A 20616-nucleotide genomic window follows, 5' to 3' on the forward strand; every position below is an offset into this window, starting at 1 on the left:
GAAAATTACCGAACTATCAGTTTAATAAGTCACAGCTGCAAAATACTAACGCGAATTCTTTACAGACGAATAGAAAAACTGGTAGACACCGACCTCGGCGAAGATCAGTTTGGATTCCGCAGAAATGATGCAACAGTCCGCAGCTCGTGGTCGTGCGGTAGCGTTCTCGCATCCCACGCCCGGGTTCCCGGGTTCGATTCCCGGCGTTGTCAGGGATTTTCTCTGCCTCGTGATGACTGGGTGTTGTGTGATGTCCTTAGTTAGGTTTAAGTAGTTCTAAGTTCTAGGGGACGACAGATGTTAAGTCCCATAGTGCTCAGAGCCAAATGATGGAACACGTGAGGCAATACTGATCCTACGACTTATCTTAGAAAATAGATTAAGGAAAGGCAAACCTACATTTCTAGCATTTGTAGACTTAGAGAAAGCTTTTGACGATGTTGGCTGGAATACTCTAAAGGTGGCAGGGGTAAAATACAGGGAGCGAAAGGCTATTTACAATTTGTTCAGAAACCAGATGGCAGTTATAAGAGTCGAGGGGTATGAAAGGGAAGCAGCGGTTGGGAAGGGAGTGAGACAGCGTTGTAGCCTGTCCCCGATGTTATTCAATCTGTATACTGAGCAAGCAGTAAATGAAACAAAAGAAAAGTTCGGAGTAGGTATTAAAGTCCATTGAGAAGAAATAAAAACGTTGAGGTTCGCCGATGACATTGTAATTCTGTCAGAGACAGCAAAGGACTAGGAAGAGCAGTTGAACGGAATGGACAGTGTCTTGAAAGGAGGCTATAAGATGAACATTAACAAAAGCAAAACGAGGATAATGGAATGTAGTCGAATTAAGTCGGGTGATGCTGAGGGAATTAGATTAGGAAATGAGACACTTAAAGCAGTGAAGGAGTTTTGCTATTTGGGGAGCAAAATAACTGATGATGGTCGAAGTAGAGAGGATATAAAATGTAGATTGGCAATGGCAAGGAAAGCGTTTTTGAAGAAGAGAAATTTGTTAACATCGAGTATAGATTTAGGTGTCAGGAAGTCGTTTCTGAAAGTATTTGTATGGAGTGTAGCCATGTATGGAAGTGAAACATGGACGATAAATAGTTTCGACAAGAAGAGAATAGAAGCTTTCGAAATGTGGTGCTACAGAACAATACTGAAGATTAGACGGGTAGATCACATAACTAATGAGGAGGTATTGAATAGAATTGGGGAGAAGAGGAGTTTGTGATGCAACTTGACAAGAAGAAGGGACCGGTTGGTAGGACATGTTCTGAGGCATCAAGGGATCACAAATTTAGCATTGGAGGGCAGCGTGGAGGGTAAAAATCGTAGAGGGAGACCAAGAGATGAATACACTAAGCAGATTCAGAAGGATGTAGGTTGCAGTAAGTACTGGGAGATGAAGAAGCTTGCACAGGATACAGTAGCATGGAGAGCTGCATCAAACCAGTCTCAGGGCTGAAGACAACAACAACAACAACAACAACACGTACATTTCACCTGCGTCTCCTGTCTACAAGATATTATGTATGAATGAAGCAAACTGTGTTTCATACCAGTGAATCTTGCCAACTCCGTGCTTATTCCACGCGGTCTAGGGCGTCTTGTCACGGTCCGGGCGGCTGCCCCCGTAGGGGGTTCGAGTCTTCCCTCGGGCATCGACCGTTATGACGTTTCTGTAGGAAGAAAAATGGTTCAAATGGCTCTGAGCACTATGGGACTCAACTGCTGAGGTCATTAGTCCCCTAGAACTTAGAACTAGTTAAACCTAACGAACCTAAGGACATCACAAACATCCATGCCCGAGGCAGGATTCGAACCTGCGACCGTAGCGGGCTTGCGGTTCCAGACTGCAGCGCCTTTAACCGCACGGCCACTTCGGCCGGCTCTGTAGGAAGAGATGGCTCTTAAAGAATAAGCACGAAAACGCGTTCAAATGTGTGTGAATTCTTAAGGGACCAAACTGCTGAGGTCATTGGTCCCTAAGCCTACACACTACTTAACCTATCTTAAACTAACTTACGCTAAGGACAACACACACACCCATGCCCGAGGGAAGACTCGAACTTCCTAAGGGGGGCAGCCGCCCGGACCGTGACAAGACGCCCTAGACCGCGTGGAATAAGCACGGAGTTGGCAAGATTCACTGGTATGAAACACAGTTTGCTTCATTCATACATAATATCTTGTAGACAGGAGACGCAGGTGAAATGTACGTGTTGTTGTTGTTGTTGCCTTCAGCCCTGAGACTTTCGTATGACTCACATGCAGAGTAAAAATACAGGTATATAACATTAGTATATGTATGTAACAAGAATACAGTGAGACAAAACTACATATAAAACTAAATGTCAATACCTAAGTTCCTATTCCAAATAAGAGCCGTATAGCCAGCTTTCATGGCGTCGCTCCAACTCCCCTGATAGGAACGAAAGAGGCATTTGTTTCTATGTGCTTGATTGTCTAGTTCGGAGACCCACAGTCACAACCCCGGGGACTCTGTAGCACCCTATCTGTAAAGTGATCTGCGCATCGCCCATGCCCACAGTGTGAGCTTTGTTCAGTTTGACTCATAGTTTCCTGTAGAGTTCTGTGCCAGCAGAATCACAATTATATTTTCGGAGCCAATAACGCTCTACAGAATTTTTACTAAGTTGACAGCTCTCATTGCATAGGTCTCTCACATTGATATTACTGACATATACATAGCTGTTCTGCTTGCCATAACGGTGCACCGCAAAAGACAAAAGACCGCTTCGCACGATCTTAGATTCAACATGAGTTCGCACAAATATGTCTTTCGAGGCAACTTTAACAACCAATTCCGTTTTTACGCGGAGTTGCACTTCACACACTAGTTCGCCCGTTCCCACCTCGAAAGCCAATTATCGACTGCCTTGGATTAGCACGACATCTCACTAGTGTGTCATCCAAGGCAATCTTTCAACAAACTGCCCCGTCTTTACATGAGACCAGATTTTATACACAGATTCATGTATTATCTCCTCGGAAACTGATCGTAGATTGGTAGTGAGTTATCTTAGCAATGTGGCGCCTCCCATTTCAGCGTGCACTTGTGACTGGTCCATCCTTTCCAACAATAAGCACAGACAGTAACCAAAATTTGTAATTAGCATTTGCTGATGAATTGAGTGATATTGAATTTACAATTAACAATTTTTCAGTGCAAGCAACGTCATCAGCATGGTTGGAGCTGTATATTAATACAGTACTTAAATAGTAAATATAAACAATAAGATTCACTTCTTCGCGCCCAGCGTTGCGGGTGAATCCTCACTGTGTAACTGCTTCAGTACGATACGGACCGTTCTCACGCTATGTCACCATCTGGCGCGTCAATCGATGAGCCTGCCTTGTGATCCTATCTATCCGCTAGCCTCTCGTAGTAAAACGTTCCTATGTGACATAGACACCTCAGTGAGTAAGAAATATAACCCCTTGAGGACGTATCTGCCTATTGCTAATCTGCTCGCATATGTGACCTTCACTCACTGATAAGTAATGCACCTCAAAAGGACGCACAGTAATCGCTCACCAGAGCGGCTACAATACTCGATGCTGGGTTGCTGTCTTAATCATACCGCGACATTCTATTGATAACTTACACCTCTCCATAGGCGAGAAGCCTAGCCACCGTACAGTTGGGGACGGAAGACACCCTGCAAATTGGATGATTTCTGTGGTCATCAGTGTACATATGTTATCCTTATCGTAACACGTTTTATCCATGCCTGAGGAGAACCTTCTCTGCGTCCTCGAACAAAGCCGCTGTTACTATGATGACTGCCAACCGACTAGCGCCAGCAAGCATTGCTGACTCCTTGGGACAGCTTTGCTACCTCGGAGGGTAGCTGGCGGGCGGGACAAGTCTCCCGTGAATATAACTTGGGAAAGAAAGATTATGCATAAAATTTGAACTAAATTTCGCTTCCCCCGTAACCGTGCTCATAACACGAGAGGTAATTAGTAATTCCTTCAGAGAGAGAGAAAAACATGCTCTTATGTTTCTACTCCGTATCTTTTGCCTTTTTTGAAAGCATGTGAAGTAAATGATTGACTGAAGCACTAACTATTCTAAAATGTTGAGTCGAACACCACTCTATATCTGTATATACATTATTACTCTGCGATGGAAAATGAACACCCAAGGATTCCCGTATGAGCTCTGATTTCTCTTTTTTTTTCGGGATGGTCATTTCTCCTTTTGTAGATAGGAGTCAACAAAATATTTTTGAGTTCGGAGGAGAGCCGGCCGAAGTGGCCGCGCGGTTTGGCGCTGCAGTCTGGAACCGCGAGACCGCTACGGTCGCAGGTTCGAATCCTGCCTCGGGCATGGATGTGTGTGATGTCCTTAGGTTAGTTAGGTTTAACTAGTTCTAAGTTCTAGGGGACTAATGACCTCAGCAGTTGAGTCCCATATTGCTCAGAGCCATTTGAACCATTTTAGTTCGGAGGAGAAAGTTGGTAACGAAATTTTGTGAAAACTCGCTTTTCATATCCGTGACACTCTCTTCTCTATTCCTTGTCAATCCTATCTGGTAAGGATCCCATATTGCGCAGCAATACTCCAGAAGTGGACGGACAACCATAGTGTAAACAGTATAGTTGATTTGATGCACATTCTTGGGCAGCTAAGTCTTATGCGCTTTAATTTATTTGCAGATCAACACACACACACTTTAAATTATTTTTAGTGTCTCAAAAAAGTATTCATTTCATTCTAACATACATTATGTCAAGGGATTCTTACATTGCATTTGTTGATCCTAATATGCCTCTGTATAATTGCCGTTAATGACTTATGTGACATCTGTACATTAAATGACTGCAAAATAAACCTGCATTCATTGAAAAAAGTATCCCTTTTTGCAAATAACTTTAGACAGACTGATAGCCGTCTATTCCAATATTTTTCTGAAACTTGGCCGTGAATAAAGGTGTCCTCTTGGGACAACCCGAAGGTAGGAATTAATGACCTTGCATGATTTCAAGGCAATAAAAACTCATAAAATTTTCTCGAACTTGCAGCCGCATCAAGTGGTTAATTATCCACGAGTTGAAACTTCCTGGCAGATTAAAACCGTGTGCCCGACCGAGACTCGAACTCGGGACCTTTGCCTTTCGCGGGCAAGTGCTCTACCATCTGAGCTACCGAAGCACGACTCACGCCCGGTACTCACAGCTTTACTTCTGCCAGTATCTCGTCTCTTACCTTCCAAACTTTACAGAAGCTGCGAGGAGAGTTTTTGGCTGAGTGCTCGTCCGCCGTTGTCAAGTGATGACTTTCAAGTGATTGCAGCGATCACACGCCACTCACCATTTGATCGCAACAACCAGTACCACGCTTGATAGTGGCTGAGATGCATTCAGTCAAAAGCTGTTGGGTATTTAACCTTTTGATGTGGCTGGAAGTTTGAGAAAATATTATCGAGTAATGATCTCTGCTAAGTTCCTCAGCTATCAGATACACAATACGACATAATTGAAACCTTAGATCATCATCATGTACGCAGGTGCACTAAAGTGTTTCGTAACAGGCTATCGTTTCATTACCGTGTATGTTAGATCCTCTTACAAGACGATAAGAAAATTATGACTTACTACGAACTTCGACTTGATAGCTGATTATATACCGGGTGATCAAAAAGTCAGTATAAATTTGAAAACTGAAAAAATTACGGAATAATGTAGATAGAAAGGTACAAATTGACACACATGCTTGGTATGACATGGGGTTTTATTAGAACCAAAAAAATACAAAAGTTCAAAAAATGTCCGACAGATGGCGCTTCATCTGATCAGAATAGCAATAATTAGCATAACAAAGTAAGACAAAGCAAAGATGATGTCCACCATCATTCCTCAACAAAAGCTGTAGTCGAGGAATAATGTTGTGAACAGCACTAACATGTCCAGACTTATGGTGAGGCATTGGCATCGGATGTTGTCTTTCAGTATCTCTAGAGATGTCGGTCCATCACGATGCACTTGCCACTTCAGGTAACCCCAAAGCCAATAATCTCACGGACTGAGGTCTGGGGACCTGGGAGGCCAAGCATGACGATTGTCATGCGCAGTCACTGACGTTTTGCTGTCTAGCGCCATGTGTCGGACATTTTGTGAACTTTGTTTGTTTGTTTGTTTGTTTTTTTTGTTCTAATAAAACCCCATGTCATTCCAAGCATGTGTGTCAATTTGTACCTCTCTATCTACATTATTCCGTGATTTATTCAGTTTTCAAACTTATACTGACTTTTTGATCACCCAGTATATTTCTCTATGGTGCATATATACCGCATTATGATGAAACCGAGACAGCAAGTAATCATGGAAATTTTTCGAACAGCTGCAGTAGTCGCAATTAAGCCGTACATTTGAGGAACGAAGGTTAGAGATCGTCTTTCGAGGGCTTCGAGTCCACTGGAGACGGAGAATTAACTCAATTGGGGAACAACACGGGAGGAAATTGGCCTTGATATTATTAAAGGAAGAGTACCAGCATCTGACTGAAGTGATTTAGGGGTGCCGCGGGAAACATAAATCAGATTGGCCGGACGGGTATTTCAACTCGCCCCACTTCCAACGTCGAGGGGTGACCTATTACACACAGATCCGACGAGAGGGAGGGGAAGGGGAGGAAGTAGCAGTGGTTCTTCTCTGTGAGCCCGGTTTGCTGCAAGGGGCACGGCACGGACATCACAAGCGGACCATCTGACACATTTGTTAGCCAGTTTTTAAGAAGAATGAACACAAGATTCTTGAGCAAAAACTGGGCAGAATTTTTCGGATCATCTGCGTCCTTCTAATAATATTTGGTACCCTGTTTAGTATCTATGGTTCTGGCTGAAGGATCGTTTAGCACAGTGGGAGGCGGAAAGATTGTTCTACAATCTACAATGACGAGAAATAGATTATCAGATTTGGGAGTGATATCTCAGGTTTTCTCGGCATGATTAACGGTGTACTTCTGGGTGCTCTTTCGAGTTATTGTCCACGTAATATTTCGACGACCGACCCAGACGTCTTCTTCAACCGCCGCGAGTTTTGCTGTTATGCGTACTCGCTGGATAACATGAAAACAGTTACTCGATAAAGTACCCACCATTACATTTGGGACTACTTGTTATGGTATCATCTTTAGTTCATCAATCAAATTTTAACGACATAACTGACAAATTTGCCAACAGAAAAAGAAGGAAAACTGTTTTATGACCTTAACGATCTATATGCGTCCATCAAAAAAATTTTTTTTTTAAATTTTGAACATGTCTGCTGTTCAGAAACGGTGAATGTAAATGAATGATTTGAGAAAATCAGCTAACCAATTACAGGTATAAAGGTTTATTAACAACCCTTAACCATGTTCCAACAATTGTAAAATTGTCCTTTTCGGAAGTACATGGACACGTAAAGCCATATATTGGCGACAACAAATTTCAGAACGAAGAAGCTCATGTCAAGTTGCATGATACTTGCCGCCCGGCTACCCACACGGTCTAACGCGCTGCTACCCGAGCGGGAAGGCGTGCCGGTCCCCGGCACGAATCCGTCCGGCGGATTAGTGTCGAGGTCCGGTGTGCCGGCCAGCCTGTGGATGGGTTTTAAGACGGTTTTCCATCTGCCTCGGAGAATGCGTGCTGGTTCCCCTTCTTCCGCCTCAGTTACACTATGTCGGCGATTGCTGTGCAAACACTGTTTCCATGTTCGCGTACGTCATGATTACTCTACCATGCAAACATTTGGGGTTACACTCGTGTGGAATGAGACATTCCCAGGAGGGGCCCACTGGGGGCCGAACCGCACAATAACCCTGGGTTCCGTGTGGGGCGGCGGTGGGGTGAGTGGACTTCCGTAGCCTGTTGTGGGGGTGTGAACCCTGAGAGCTACGGCGGGGACGAAGAATATCCGTCGTTTCTAGGTCCCCGGTTTAATACACAATACACAACATTGTACTTGTAACAATTAGTAAAACTAAATAAAACCCATCAAAATACCTTCCCATTGGAGCTGGACTAAGGGTAAAAGACTTCACATTAAAATGTACATGGAACTAGAAGGGAGTGAAACGGCCCGTATGAGGCTCCTGGTGCCATGGGGCGACGTGGCCATGCGGTGACATGGTAATTTTACAGCTGTCAAAACCATTGTCAAGGGTTGTTAAGTAACCTTTATACGTGCAACTGGTTGCCTGATTTCTCTCAAATCATTCATGTACCTCAGGTACATTAATTTATAACACTGTACATTATGTGTTATGTACTACAATTTCTCATTCGGGAAAAACAAAATGGCATCCACTATCACTATACTTAACACCTTCTGACTTTTATCTGTCGGGAAAATTAAAACAAGAGGTCTACAAGGAAAAACCACCGGCTCCCGAAGGCATGATGTGCAATGTAGCAAGATCCTGTGGTGCGACAGGTCAATATGAAATTCAAAGTGCAATATTGTCAGTCTTGAAACGATTTATATGATATATCAGTGCTCAAAATAAATATTTTGAGCACTTTATGTGACAGTCACAATAATAGACACGTGAACCGTAAGGGAGTTAGGACTATCTGTTTCCTTACATTTGGTACAGTAGGGCAAGCGTTTGTCGAGACTGTTTCATCAAGTTCCAGATAAGTTATGTCGTTGAAGTCCCCTTAGAAGACTGTTTCCAATGTCTTAGAAAATCCATATAACCTCACTGAGGAAAATTACTGTAATAATTCAGCAGCTACACACGTTAAGAATTACTTTCTTACGTCACAAGATTCCCCACGTTGACGGCTACATCTTAGTTAAAACCACATGTCGATGTTCTTTCCTTTTGTGGATATAGCTGGGGTGACATTTGTTAGCTGTTTCACCCTGTATATGTGTAAAGTTATTTCTACGTCAGACTGGTGTTAGACAAAACCGCTTCTAATTGCAACTTCAGTTTCCTCAGTTCTCTCTAATCGCTGCTGGTTACCATTTGGTTTTACGGTACTGAATGTAGTTATTTCCACACTGCGTATTTGGGCGCATGTGACGCTTTTCTGTTGCCTGAGGTACAAGATTGGTTGGAAGGAAGAAACTGTTGTCGACTGAACAGGTTACTGCGTCGTAAAAGAGTAATCTGCAGAGTAGGATATTAATTTATTTTCTCAGAGACTTTAAGAAACAGAATTTCACTACACTAAATACTTTGAGCTAAATGGACGTTATGTTGAGACATGAACTTTTGTTTTAGAAAAAAAGCTATTTTCCACGTTATTGCTAAATATCTGTCCTCACTCGTAAAATTTAAAGTAGAACTAAAATCTTAATCTGATCATTATTTTCATCTGTCTAGTCAGTTCGCCGCATGTAACAGCGGTGTTGCCTACATTGCACTTCTTCTCCTTGTACTCTTATTGGTGTCAAGACTTCTTTTATGCTCTATGTCCAATCATTCTGACTACGAAACTAATGTTCTTGTCATGAATAAGTTTAGACAGAATTGTCATCGTAATTAGTGTTAGCGAAACGCTTAAAAAATTCGTTCGTTACCCTCATGGGCGCATTTAAATTAATGATGTTAACGAAGTAGCAGACTATGCTGATGGCGCAATAGTCAAGTCAATAGGGATCAAAACCGTGCGAATGTCGGTAATAGTACCTGTTGTTGGAAATTCTTGTACTACGGTTGTAGGAGGGAGTGTCAAGAACATACTGGTGAGGTATGAGCGTAGGGTAGAGGTGCGTTTGGAGGTCACTTTGTACGTTTTTCTTCAATAACTCGAAAAACGTGGCCTCCAGCGTAAACGTTTCCCGGTACAAAATTTTAACTACATTGAATTTCCTACAAAAACGTTCTGCTCATTTCTTCTGTAGGACTAACAGTTTGCGCGTAGCAGGCGAGAAAGTATGAAAATCTCGCGCGTGTTTTATAAAGGTCAGGGTATAACATTGCAAGGTTGCATAAAAAGAACACTGGTAGAGGGAGCTGGATCACCGTGTACGCTGAAATGACAAAAGTCGTGGGAAACCTCCTAATATGGGTCGGACCTCCTTTTGCCGGGCATAGTGAAGCAGCTCGACGTGGCGTGGACCCAACAACTCGTTGCAAGTCTCCTGCAGAAATACGGAGCCATGCTGCCTCTATAGCCGCCCATAATTACGAAAGCGTTGCCAGCGCAGGATTTTATGCACGAACTGACCTCTCGATTAAGTCCCGTAAATGTTCGACGGGATTCATGTCGGGCGATCTGTGTAGCCAAATCATTCGCTCGAATTGTCCAGAATGTTCTTCAATCCAATTGCCAAAAATTGTGGTCTGGTGACATGGCGCATTGCCATCCACAAAAATTCCATCGCTGTTTGAGAACATGAATCTATGAATGGCTGAAAATGGTCTCCAAATAGCTGAACGTAACCATTTTAGTTGGACCAGATGACCCAGTCCATTCAATCCAAACGCAGCCCACACCATTGTGATACGACCACAAGTTTACATATTGCCTTGTTGACAACTTGGGTGCAAGGCTTCGTGGGGTGTGCGCCACACTTGAACCTTACCATGAGCTCTTACCAACTGAAATCGGGACTCATCTGACCAGCCCTCGGTTTATCAGTCGTCTAGGGTCCAAACGAAATGGTCGCGAGCGAAGGAAAGGCTTTGCAGGCGATGTGATGTTAGCAAATGCACTCTGGTCAGTCGTTTGCCGCCATAGCCCATTGACGCCACTGCCTAACGGATACGTTGTCGTACGTCTCACATTGACGTCGGCACTTATTTCACGCAGTGTTGCTTGTCTGTCAGCACTGACAATTCTACGCAAACGCCGCTGCTTTCATTTGTTAAGCGCAGGTCGTCGGCCACTGCGTTCTCCGTGGTGAGAGGTAATGCCTGAAATTTAATATTCTCGGCACAATTTTGACGCTGTGGGTGTCGGAATATTGAATTCCCTAACGATTTCCCAAATGGAATGCCGCATGCGTGTAGCCTTAACTACCAGTCCGTCTTCAAAGTCCGTTAATTTCCGTCGTGTGGCCATAATCATGGCGGAAGCCTTTTCCGCATGCATCACCTGACTACTCATAACTGCTCTGCCAACGCACTGCCCTTTCACACCTTGTGTACGCGATACTACCGCCTTCTTGATATGTGCGTATCATGGCTTTAGTCACTTCAATGTATATCCATACATTTTGTAAGTTAAAGTCCCCCATCGCGTTTTTCAGCCGACGTGTGGAGGCAAGCCGGCCGCGGTGGTCTAGCGGTTCTAGGCGCGCAGTCCGGAACCGCGCGACTGCTACGGTCGCAGGTTCGAATCCTGCCTCGGGCATGGATGTGTGTGATGTCCTTAGTTTAGTTAGGTTTAAGTAGTTCTAAGTTCTAGGGGACTGATGACCACAGATGTTAAGTCCCATAGTGCTCAGAGCCATATGAACCATTTTTGTGGAGGCAAATTTAAGGAAGTACTGTAAGGATTGTGACACAGTATACGGCAAGAAAGGAAGAATGTATTGATTGTTGGTGTTAATAACGATCATCCTCCTTTACCTCCTCTGCATTACTGCGGATGACGTGTCACTGAGCACATTTGTTCTGTGCATGCAGTACACGTGAGGCGCCTAGTTGTTTCACTGCATTGTGTGGAATACGAAGGTTCTGTTATAGTTTACTAACCTGCTGTCTCCAAGTTGATGCCCCCAGCGCAGAAAACAGCACGCAGGTTCTGTATCTTGAGACTGAAACTGACTTTTAGCGAGGTTCTGTTCTGAATAATGTATCACTTCTTTGGGATGCCACTCGCGTATTTTAATATAGCCACACGAGAAGACTACATGATCTTAATAGAACACCTTCTGATACAGCAAAGTACATGATCAAACACAATGTTTACGAAAATGTATATTTACACTATTTGTGGCTCGTGTCTGTGCCTCATGACTACAGGAATACTACTGAATACTGGCAAGCACATCCTGCCACAGACAACATGACTGTACATCTCGACTGCCTAATCCAGAGTGACGAACAGGAACTTAAATAAAAATTGGAAACACATCCTACAACAGACAGCATATCTGTTCTTCTCGACTGCCTAATCCAGAGTAGACTTGGCCACTGTTTCTATGTTTCGATACAGTGTATCGATACGTGGAACTGTTTCAGTGTTTCGGAACGGCTGTGGTTCACTGTTTCGAAACGGTGGTGTTTCATTCCGCCCCTGTCTCGGATAACCGGACCAGATCTCGAGGCAGACACAGAAACTGTATCCTTGTTTCAAAATAAGGCTGTTTCAGTCCACCTATGCTTGGAACGGACTAATTGTATCGAAACACTGATGTTTCATTCCGCTCTGTGTCGGACGAGATTCGGGCTCCGCACAGGTACTGAAACACAACATACCACTTCATGACACTTTCAAGAGTGTCGAAATCTTTTTGACAAGCAATAGCATGAAGCTTAAGATATCCGAAAATAAAGCTTCGTTTCTAGCTGACTGTCCTATTCTGAAATGTCGTAACATCTGCTTTATAAACACTAACCAAACAATAAAACAACGCATACTATTCACATTCAAAGTAATGAATATGTGAAAATCATTCAGTTAAATTACACTTTTTTATAACATACGCTTCTCTGTTCATGTACAGTAATCATATTAAGAAACGCAAGTAAGCCTACAACATGTTGAATAAAAAAAGGCGTAGAGTGACAGTTATTAGACATCTACATAAATTTGATGTAAGTATAATTGCAAGCAATCTGCTTGGCATATCACTGATAGTGTAATGGTGAACGGGAAGGGCTTGGAAGCATGGTGAATTTATAGTAACGGTTCGAAACACCTTGAAAGACAAAATTTTTTTTGTTATGTTTTGTTATTTATTCGAATTATTTGGCGTTATTTGTGAGTCTATAGTCACTCTGCCTATTTTCCACAATGATTCCCTTTGTGTGCATGGAAATTAGCACGATGGGTATATTACCCATACTAACGGAATGTGGGAATCCCAGTAGCATATCCGTTGTTTCTGCAGTTTGCTCTCACCTCCAGTTCCGTTCGTGGTGGTTCTTCTGTCTTCAGCTATGGCTGTCCTCAGCCAATTGAAAAGTACGAAAGTCACACGACACGAAAGCAGCGCATTTGCTGCAGGAAATACGAAACCGCCAAGACACCTAAGTGATAGTTTCTTACCTTCTGCAATATGATTAGCGCTCTCGCATCTTATTTGTCTTTATATGGACATACTTATACAGTAGACATTAAAAATGATAAAATGTGTAGGTTTATTAGATTACGAAACACAAACTGTTTCACTGTTTCGAAACAGCGTATCGAAACATTACATTGTACTGTTTCATTTGTTTCGAAACAGTTACCTGTTTCAGTTTGCCCATCTCTAATCCAGAGTGACGAACAGCCCGAAACACTTCGCGCTCCACACCAGAAAAGGCGTGACCCGAACTCTTACGAAGTGCTTCGTATGAAATTTCGTCAGTCTTTTGTTTTTGATTTAAATTGCTTTTAATAATTCTAAAATGACTGACTGATAGTCAGCTGTTGAGAGATATTTATATTAAAAAGTGAAGCCATTCCAGTGAGTAGTTTAACTAATAATAATAACCATACTTAAAGTTTTGGCGCCCTTGCTATGAACACAGTAGCCAGTCACAGAGCAGTAGCATTATACAGGCGGTCTTTCTCACGGGAATGGTACCGAATCTAGCATCTGTCACAGGTACTTCACACCACATTTCGTCATCTATATACTTCTTGCATCTCCACTGCTCTGGGAACAGCTTATTGGAGCCTAATATGATGGCTGACTAAGCCAGAAGTATTACAAGTATTCACTAATAGACAGACTGATTCACGAAGGAAGTTTGTGCGTATAATTTATTGCAGCTACGCCACACGTCCAGCTGTAGATACTGCATATGTTCGAAGGCAGCGCAGGTCGCTAGTGCGTCACAGCAAATAGTTAATATCAGAAAGACGAGGAAAGGTGCGGCTACATCAGAGAGCTCTTGGATCACGAGGAGAATATAGTGATTAGGGTGTTTTATAACGTAATTGAAGGATAACGAGTCAGGTGGGGTATACCGCAGGAAGAACGTAATGCTGCTGCAGACGGGTTCTTCGAGCTCGCGTGCTCCGGACCACGCTGAAGCTATGATAAGTACCTGCAGCTGCTAGAGGTGCCACGCCAGCTGCCAACCGTGTCTAATGAAGAGCCGACGTGGCTCTGCCCCCAGCTGGACTGCCCGTCCCGGATTTCGCTATTAACCACGTGTAGGCAGCTACGAGAACCTTGAGAAGTCCTTGCAGCTCCCATTCAAAAGAGCGGTCTCAGTGAGAACCATCCACTGCCTCTGGATTAGGAACAAGAGCGCTTGCTGATTGGTGTACAAGTGGTAATTATCAAGTTTTAATTGTAGCCCCGAAAATAGCTATATACACTACTGGCCATTAAAATTGCTACACCAAGAATAAATGCAGATGATAAACGGGTATTCGTTGGACAAATATATTATACTAGAACTGACATGTGATTACATTTTCACCCAATTTATGTGCATAGATCCTGAGAAATCAGTACCATGAACAACCACCTCTGGCCTTAATAACGGCCATGATACGCCTGGGCATTGAGTCAAACAGAGCTTGGATGGCGCGTACAGGTACAGCTGCCCACGCAGCTTCAACACGATACCACAGTTCATCAAGAGTAGTGACTGGCGTATTGCGACGAGCTAGTTGCTCGGCTCCCATTTACCAGACGTTTTCAATTGGTGAGATATCGGGAGAATGATCTGCCCAGGGCAGCAGTCGAACATTTTCTGTATCCAAAAGGCCCGTACAGGACCTGCAACATGCGGTCGTGCATTACCCTGCTGAAATGTAGGGTTTCGCAGGGATCGAATGAAGGGTAGAGCCATGGGTCGTAACACATCTCAAATGTAACGTCCACTGTTCAAAGTGCCGTCAATGCGAACAAGAGGTGACCGAGATGTGTAACCAATGGCACCCCATACCATCACGCCAGGTGATACGCCAGTATGGCGATGACGAATACACGCTTCCAATGTGCGTTCACCGCGAAGTCGCCAAACACGGATGCAACCATCATGATGCTATAAACAGAACCTAGATTCATCCGAAAAAATGACGTTTTGCCATTCGTGCACCCACGTTCGTCGTTGATTACATCATCGCAGGCGCTCCTGTCTGTGGTGCAGCCTCAAGGGTAACCGCAGCCATGGTCTCCGAGATGATAGTCCATGCTGCTGCAAACATCTTCGAACTGTTCGTGCAGATGGTTGTTGTCTTGGAAACGTCCCCATCTGTTGACTCAGGGATCGAGACGTGGCTGCACGATCCGTTACAGCCATGTGGATAAGATGCCTGTCATCTCGACTGCTAGTGATACGAGGCCGTTGGGATCCAGCACGGCGTTCCGTATTACCCTCCTGAACCCATCGATTCCATATTCTGCTAACAGTCACTGGATCTCGACCAACGCGAGCAGCAATGTCGCGATTCGATAAACCGCAATCGCGATAGGCTACAATCCAACCTTTATCAAAGTCGGAAACATGATGGTACGCATTTCTCCTCCTTACACGAGGCATCACAACAACGTTTCACCAGGCAACGCCGGTCAACTGCTGTTTGCGTATGACAAATCGGTTGGAAACTTTCCTCATGTCAGCACGTTGTAGGTGTCGCCACCGGCACCAACCTTGCGTGAATGCTCTGAGAAGCTAATCATTTACATATCACAGCATCTTCTTCCTGTCGGTAAATTTCCCCTCTGTAGCATGTCATCTTCGTGGTGTAGCAATTTTAATGGCCAATAGTGTAGATGATTTCTTGTTGGCTTGCAGGAGCCTGTCTACAGTTCTGGTATATACTGAAACAATGACGCAACGTTGCTGTAGCACATAGCTGTAGCCGCGCATAATAGCCACGCGGTTTGAGACGCCGTGTCACGGATTGCGAGGCCCCTCCCGCCGGAGGTTCGAGTCCTCCCTTGGGCATGTGTGTGCGAGTTGTTCATAGCGTAAGTTAGGTTCAGTAGTGTGTAAGTCTAGGAACCGATGACCTTGGAAGTTTGGTCCCTTTGAAATTCACACTCGTTTGAACACAGCTAGAGGAGATAAGCAAAATGCCGCAGCCCATTGATATAGTACGGTAAAACGATTTCTGCCCTTGAATTGGAGCAACGTTGCAGTAATCCTGCTAAGTTGGTGGAACCGTATGGCAAGCATATGACATCGTATGGCAAAGTGGCTATGTTGCGCACATGATTACAGTGTGGTCAGAAATGTCTGAAAGATGAACAACAAAATACCAGGTCGTCTCTCGGTGAAGAAGTAGGAGTTGTAAGAGAGTTGGAGGCCCTGCTATTTGGAGACAGTTGTATCACTAACGAGGCGATCGGCAAAAAGCTGAAAATCAGTTACGGATCTGTTTTCAACACTTCGCAAGACACTGAACGTGGAATGGACGACATATGTAACTTACTTTTCAAACTCTCGTCCTAAAATACAGACTGGCAATACAGAGGAAAGCGTTTCTGATAAAAAGAGAATTTCTTAACATCCAATATCAATTTAAATGTGTTCAAATGTGTGTGAATACCTAAGGGACCAAACTGCTGAGGTCATCGGTCCGTAGACTTACACACTACTTAAACTAACTTACGCTAAGAACAACACACACACTCATGACTGAGGGAGGACTCGAACCTCCGGCGGGAGGGGCCCGCGCAGTCCGTGACATGACGCCTCAAACAGCGCGGCCATTCCGTGCGGCTGAATTTAAATGTTAGGAACTTTTTCAGAAGGCATTTATCTAAATTGTAGGTTTGTTACGAAAGTGACACGTGGGCTATAAACAGTTCAGAAAAGAATAGGATCGTTTGCAATGTGGTACTACAGAAAGTTTCTGAAAATTCGATACGTAGGCATCGGATAACTAACTAGGTGCTATTGAACGGTACTGAGGAGTAAAGAAAATTATGGGGTAACGTGGCTAAGAGAACGGAATGGTTGATAGGGGACATCCTCACTCATGGATTAATGAAGAAATTGTCGGTTTGGTTTTCGAGGGCACTGGGGAACCGGGAATGAGTGTGTGTGTGGGCGGGGGGGGGGGGGGGGGGGGAGGGGAGAGACGGGGTAAACATTGCAGGTAGAACAAGGCTTGTCTACAGTATGCAGGTTAAAAATCGAGGCAGGTTGCAATATTTATGCAGACGTGAAAAGATTTACATAGGACAGACAACCTTGTAAGAGTTAAATAAAATCAAACTCCGGATTGAAGATAGGATCAAAACAAACTCAGAAGTAAGCTAGTATTATATGATGAGTTCTCTGTACGCTCTCGACTATTTCAGTTAGGTATAGTTGCTATCTTGTTGGAAAGACAGTGCTTCTCACATCGCGGAGAAATTAATAGTTCGACGTACCTCGCGACTGGGATATTATCAAGTTCGGCGTACCACACACACACTGGGTTACGATCACACCTCATGCTGGTCGTCGTCGCGACAGTCAAGTACAGCGTGGGAAAGACGCGCGATTGTAGCGTATCCGATAGTGGCGAGGTGGCGAGTCCCTGATCCATGGGACACTCCAACTTCTCGGTCGCGCACGCTACCGTATCAAGTGGACACTGAGGCAACAAAAGCCATGGGATACCTCCTAATAGCGTGTCGGACCTCCTTTTGCCCGGCCTAGTGCAGTAACTCGACGTGGCGATGGACTCAACAAGTTGTTGAATGTCTTCTGTAGGAATACAGAACCACGCTATCTCTATAGCCGCCCGTAATTGCAAAAGTGTAGCCGGTGCAGGATTTTGTGCACGAACTGACTTCTCGATTATGTCCTATTAATGTAGAACATGACGTCCATGAATGACCATTTCCAGTTAATAATCGGTTCATTTGGACCAGAGCACCCAGTCCGTTCCATGTAAAAACAGCCAACAACATTATGGAGCCATCACAAGCTTGCACTGTGCGATGTTGCCAGCTTGGGTGCGTGGCTTCAGCTCTTAACAACTGACCAGACCACGGTTTTCCAGTCGTCTGGGGTCCAGCCGCTATGGTCACGAGCCCAGGCGATGTCGTGCTGTAACCTAAGGTACTCGCGTCGTCGTCTGCTGCCATATCGTCTGCTGCCATAGCCCATTAACCCCAAATTTCGCCGCACAGTCCTAAGAGCTACGTTCGTCGTACGCCAAAAATCGATTTCTGCGGTTATTTCACGCAGTGTTACTTGTCTGCCAGCCATGATAACTCTATGGAAACGCCGCTGCTCTCGGTCGTTAAGTGAAGGCCGTCAGCCACTGTGTTCTCCGTGGTGAGAAGTAATGTCTGACATTTTACTACTCTCGGCACGTTCTTGATACTTTACATCTCGGAATATTGAGTTCGCTAACGATTTCCAAAATGCAATGTTCCATGGGTCTAGCTCCAACTACCATTCCGCGTCCAAAGTCTGTTGATTCCTGTCGAGCGGCCATAATCACTTTGGAAACCATTTCACATGAATAAACTGTGTACAAATAATTTTGTATCCCACCTGGAAGGCGGCGCGTGGGTCTGCTCCTGTAAACTGAATGGGTAGGCCGAATGTAGGAAGTGAGTAGGAGCAGGAAAAGGTGAAAATCTCTCGGTACTCATCTTAGAAATAATTTTACTATATCACAATAGTAGCTGAATACATAATAACGTGAATATATACAGAGGCATACATAACTCTGTACGTAGGTGCGAATCCTTAGTCCCGTCGTAGATAAAGCAAGGTTTCTATAGGAAGTCAACACCCTCTGAAGTCGAAGCGATGTTTCCAGGCTGTCTGCTCTTGATGAAATGGGCTGAATCTGAAGCAGAGCTCGTAGACCTGAACAGCGCCTGCTAGAGGGCGCTGTCGTCGGCGTCGGTGTCGTAGTGCCAACCTACGAACTTGCACCTACGTCGTGGCATCGTAACTCTCGATTCCACAAATTAACTTCTCCGGTAATGCCTTGTGTACGTGACACTACTATCATCTGTATATGTGCATACCGCTATCTTTTGTCACCTCATTGTATATGGGAAATACATCGACTGAAGGAAAACTGCCATTGCGAGAGTCAACTTTCGTGGGTAACAACATGCTGATGAGACGGACTGTAGGCTACATGTAGGTTGAAAGTCACAACGTACAAACGGGATTGATTGAAGCAAATCACACGTCAATTCTACGGTGAACAACAGCGGCTGGCCGATAAGCAGTCTAAGAATCCAGGACTACCTCCACTGTAAATAGCACAGAATCATCATCTGCATTGTGTATTTTATCTCGGCGCACGTTCCAGACAAAGAAATTAGCATGGGCGTAAGAACAGTATCACTGGACGCTCACTGTGTGAGGTGCCGCGGTGGTGAGATACTGCACTCGTATTCGAGAAGATGACAGTTCAAACCCTTGTCCAGTCATCCAGATTTTGGTTTTCTGTCATATGCGTACAACCCTAGAACCTACGAATGCCACAGTGAATCCTTTGCAAGAGACCGACTGTTGTCTTTCCGGTCCTTTCCCACTCTTCCCAGTCTGAACTTTTGTTTCGCCAGTAACAACGTTGGCGGAACGTTAAATCCAAATATTCCTTCCTGCATTTCTCGGACGCTCGAAGTACGCACAAAAGTCGGCTGAACTGATGACCTGCGGTACTCGTTTGTGGATGTCGGCGGCAGGGCTCGAGTTCGTCTGAAACAGTAAGACGTGCCCCAGTCTGTTTGAACTCAAATTACAGTCTGAATCAGATTAAAATTATCTTTGGCTAATTGAATGTCCAATTAAATCAGTAAAAATTACGTACTTGAAAAATCACGTAAAAATATTTTTTAAATATTGACATTGGGATTTAAGTACCACCATCATGGTTCATATTTTTTTAGCTATGCTCCTCTGCCGGGATTGTCTGTTGGCGAATATAATTTTGGGACGTGATTTATGCCTAAAAGCAATCGGCCTTCGTTTTGTGAAAAGTGAAATTTGAGATGCAGGTTCTATTCTGAAAGCAAACCAAATGTATTACACTGATTGGTGCCATTAATACGCGATCATTCACTAACAGACTTCCCCATACAAAGAAAGCCATATTAAATATCAAATTCATGAAAAGAAGCTGAGGAAAAAAGGTATGATTAGTCGTAATAACAAACACAATGAAATTAAATAGTCATTGTTATGCAAAATGGGCACAAATAACAAAATATCTACATAACATAAACCAAGCAATATATTTTATGACCATACCAGACAATGGCTGACCAGGAAGGGAGAGAACAAAAGATTGCGAGTCGGTGTTCGCTTAAATTACTTATATAACATAATTACAGAAATATTAATTTCATTATAATCAAAGTGTCTTTCTTTTTCAGCCATAAAATCATGTCAGCGCTACTGCGCAAAAACAGTCACGAAATCCGCTAACACTTGGGGGTCATTATTATGCTGACGATGTTCACATTTGATGAGTTGTGACCGCTAATACTTTTGCCATCCTCTCTCAGCGGCTGGTGATACTACAACCTACCGCCCAGTCATGAGCATACGTTTGTTCTTTTACA

This window comes from Schistocerca serialis, chromosome 5 (genome assembly GCF_023864345.2).
Source record: "Schistocerca serialis cubense isolate TAMUIC-IGC-003099 chromosome 5, iqSchSeri2.2, whole genome shotgun sequence".
NCBI lineage: Eukaryota > Metazoa > Arthropoda > Insecta > Orthoptera > Acrididae > Schistocerca > Schistocerca serialis.